Raw genomic sequence first — 4120 nt, 5'->3', positions numbered from 1 at the left:
AATAATTATCAACCCCAAAAAATCAAAGTTTCAACAAAATATTTAAATTCCCAAGAAAAAAATTTAATTTGCAAACAAATATTTTAATTTTCAAACCAATAAGTTTCTGCCGAAAACAGAATTTCAAAATTTTCAAAATCAATTTTAAAATAGAACAATTTTTATCAACAAAATAGATCAATTTTCAACGAAAAACGGTTAAATTATCAGTTTAAAAAATCAATTTACAACCAAAAATTTTTCAGCAAAGTAGTTTAATTTCCAAAAAATAGATGAAAAAATAAACTTTAGAAGCTTTAAGGGAATTCAGAAAGATTTCAAGGAGATAAAATTATTTTTCTTAAAATTCCTGTGAAAAATTTAAAAGATTATGGGTAAATTTTTTCATATCTTGAATGCTTTTTTAAAATTTTCAGAAAAATGTAGTAAGTTAAAATTTTTTTTTGAAATTTATTTTGTTTTAAACGTACTAGAAATATTTAAAAACTTGAAAAAATTTCTCAAAATTGATCAATTATTCATTGATATCTTCCAAACTTCTAAATGTTCTAATCACCTTTTAAAAAGACTCGAATTTTTCTAATATTTTTTTGAGGATTTTACGAGAACAAGCCAAAAAGTTATTAACTTGACCTCATTCAAAAGACTGATCATTTGACCAAAATGTTGTAAAATTTTCCTTTAAATTTGGTGTGGATAGGAATTTTATTTTAAAATGTGTGGGATTTTCTTAACAGAAAACTGCATGAATTTCTGAACTTTCTTATTTTTATTTTTTTAAGTGTATTTAAATCTACTTTACATTTAGTGAAAAATCATATGATGAAAAACGATAAGAGAAATATCTATTTCTTCAATTTCAACCATAATTTGAAAGGCGATTCTTCATAGTATTTTATTAACTAATGGAGATATTTTTATAATTTTATTCCTGAAATCTATTTCCTAAGGTCAAACATGGTACACAAATATCGTAAAATTTAAAAAACGCAAACTATTTACAGGAATTTTTTAAATAAAAATCATTGTGTATCATATTCAAATAATTTTTGGCAATATTTATAAAAGTATTATTATTCTTAATTACAAAAAATTAATGTATAGAGAGTACAGTTTTTATTTGAAATTTCACGACGGTTTTTTGTACCATGTTTGACCCTCGGCCAGAATCAAGGAAAAATAATCTAAAAATATGTTCATTAGTTATTAAAATGCTACAAAGACTTACCTTAACAATTTTTTTTTCTCTTTTCATAATCATGAGATATTTCTCCATAAAATAAATTTTGTTGCGTTTATTTTACAATTATTTACAATCAATTTCCAATTACAATTATTTTACAATTAAAATAAAATTGTAAAAACTAAATTTTGTAATTTTGAGATAAGTATTTTAAGGCATTAAAGATTTTGTAAAGATTTCGTATACAATAAAATAAGTATGAATAGTTTATAAATTTATATGTAAATAATTATTATAAGATTCTTAAGAAAATTAAAAAAGAGATTTTCAAATATATCAGATGTGTCAGAAAAGATCCTAGGAGATTTTTAAGACATTTTATTTTTATTTTATAGGATTTTAAAAAATATTATGAAAATTTCTTATCTATTTAAAACGTTTTGAATTCTTCAAGATATTGGTAACTCTCTCGAGTTTTTATCAAAAAGTAAAAAATCCTTCAAAATGTAGAAAAAAATTTCCTTATAATCTTCTAAATTTCCCCAAGCATTTTAAGAAACCATGTTTATTCTCCTGAAACCTTTCGAGATTCCTTTAAAGTTCCTAAAGTTTATCTTGTGTTTCTAAAACACTTCTAAGGTTTAAATTTTTTTTAATCTTATCAAGTCTACAAGATACTTCCTGAATTCACTTGATTATTTACTTTTTTAAAACTTTTTAATCTTCTCAAATTGAAGCATTTTGCTTTGAAATCTTGTACATTCTTCTTTTAAATTTTAGGATATCGTTCAATGCGTCTAAAAATCTGCTTGAATTTTGTTTAAAGTACATTTTTTGAAATAAAAAATTCTTAAAAAGTTTCACACGATTTTTAGAAAAATAATTCTGTTTTTCTAATCTTGTCAGACCTTTCAATCTCTAATCTTTAAAAATTATTCAAATTTTTCCTGTTTTTTTTTAATTCTGCAAAATTAAAAAAAAATGCCTCCAAAGTTTTTCAGACGCTTTGAGAATATTTGAAATCTTTTGCAATATTTTGAAATGTTTAAACATAATCTTTTGAAATTAATTGTTGGAAATAAAAAATTATATTAATTATTCCTTTAAAAATCTTTGGAAGTTTTCATTATTTTCGAATCGTTTCAAAATTTTTAAATATCTCTAAAACTTACTCAAATTCGAAAGAATTATGTTCCTTAATTTTTCTAAAGTTAAGTAATATGGAAAAATTACAACATTTTGCTTCAAAATATTTTACGTACTTTTTAGACATTTTAGACATTTTATTTTTAGAAATAATTTAAAAAATTTTATGTATAATTAAAATAAACTTTTTTTAAATCTCATTGTACTTATTCCAAGTTATCTTTTTTGAATTTTCAAAATTTATTTAATTACTTATTCTGATTGAAAATAATTGAACGTATTGCGATTAAAATCGGGGATTCTGCTTGAGAAGAAATGTTCTGAAAGTAATTTTTAAAAAAATCATTCGAATTTTAATTTTAAAGACTGATAATTGTACACAATTTCCAGGCGCATCTTTCTTATTCTTCTACAGAAATTTTTAGGTTTTTCAGTTTTTTAAATCAGTTTATCCTACGTTTCTAAAACTCCTCTAAACTTTGAATTCTTTTAATCTCTTCAATTCTAGTCAATATTTATTGAATATATTCGATTATTTGCACTTTTAAAAAATTTGTAATGTTATAGAATTAAAAAATGTTGATTTTAAAACCTTTTACACTCTTTTTCGAAATTTTAGGAAATTCTTTGATGTGTTTAAAAATCTTCTTTAATTTTCTTTTAAAGCACATTTTACAAGATAAAAAATTCTTTAAATTTTTCACACATTACTTAGGAAAATAATTCTTTTTTTTCTAATCTTGTCTGGTCTCCTAATCTTTCAAAATTATTCAAATTTTTCCTGATTTTTTTTTATTTTGCAAAATTAAAAAAACATTTCCTTTAAAACTTTTCAGATACTTTGACAATTTTTGACGTATTTTTGAATGTTCTGAAATGCTTTAAAATAATCTCCTAAAATTAATTTTTCGAAATAAAATTTTATTTTTATTATTTCTAGGAACCTAAAATAATTTTTTTCATTTTCGTGAAAACTTACAAAATTCTTGGAAAATCTTTACAAGTTTTAATTTTATTTGAATCCTTTCAAAATTTCTGAATATCTTTTATACTTTCTCAAATTTGAAAGTAGATTTTTAAAGCAACATATAATTAAAAAATTGTGTAACATAATTACATAAGAAGGCCTAATAAGAATTATGTTCCTTAATTCAAGATGTGAAAAAATTGACTCATAATCTTTTTAATTTTTCACAAGGAATTTTAAGAAAAATAATTTTATCTCCTTGAAATCTTTCTGAATTCCCTTAAAGCTTCTAAAGTTTATTTTTTAGAAATCTTTGAAAATCTACATTTCTAAAAAATTTAAGTCTAAAATTAGATTTGAATCTCTTCCATTCTTCTAAATATTTCTTGAATTTACTGGTTTATTTACGTTTTTTAAAACTTTTTAATCTTATCAAATTGAAACATTTTGTTTAAAAATCTTCTACGCTCTTTTAAATTTTAGGAAACATTTTGGTGTGTTTCAAAATCTTTTTGATTTTTTTTAAAGTACATTTTTGTAAATAAAAATTATTGAAAATTTTCAACCGATTTAAATTTTCTCTCAGAATTCATTCCATTCCATTTTTTATTGAAAAATAATTTTTTAAATGACAATCTAACTGTATGTTTAAAAAATGAACTATTCTGTTGTAAATTCGATTGTATGTTTTCTTTTAAAACAATTTTCAGTTGAAAATTCATTTTTTCCATCGAAAATGAAACTATTTTAAAATAACATTTTTTTAAAATAACTATTTTGGTTGATAATTTAACTGTTTTGTTGAAAATTCGATTTTTTTGTTG

The 4120-nt window shown here is 21.3% G+C and overlaps 1 protein-coding gene across 1 annotated transcript in view; it reads left to right on the top strand.

Annotated features, from left to right (window-relative positions):
- Positions 1 to 4120, top strand: part of LOC117176763 (putative RNA polymerase II subunit B1 CTD phosphatase RPAP2) — a 12175-nt gene that overhangs the window by 445 nt on the left and 7610 nt on the right. The window lies entirely within an intron of this gene.

The sequence above is a fragment of the Belonocnema kinseyi genome, chromosome 7 (assembly GCF_010883055.1).
Source record: "Belonocnema kinseyi isolate 2016_QV_RU_SX_M_011 chromosome 7, B_treatae_v1, whole genome shotgun sequence".
NCBI classification, from domain to species: domain Eukaryota; kingdom Metazoa; phylum Arthropoda; class Insecta; order Hymenoptera; family Cynipidae; genus Belonocnema; species Belonocnema kinseyi.
Note: the sequence above shows the minus strand (reverse complement) of the source record. Positions and strands in the feature narration are given on the sequence as shown.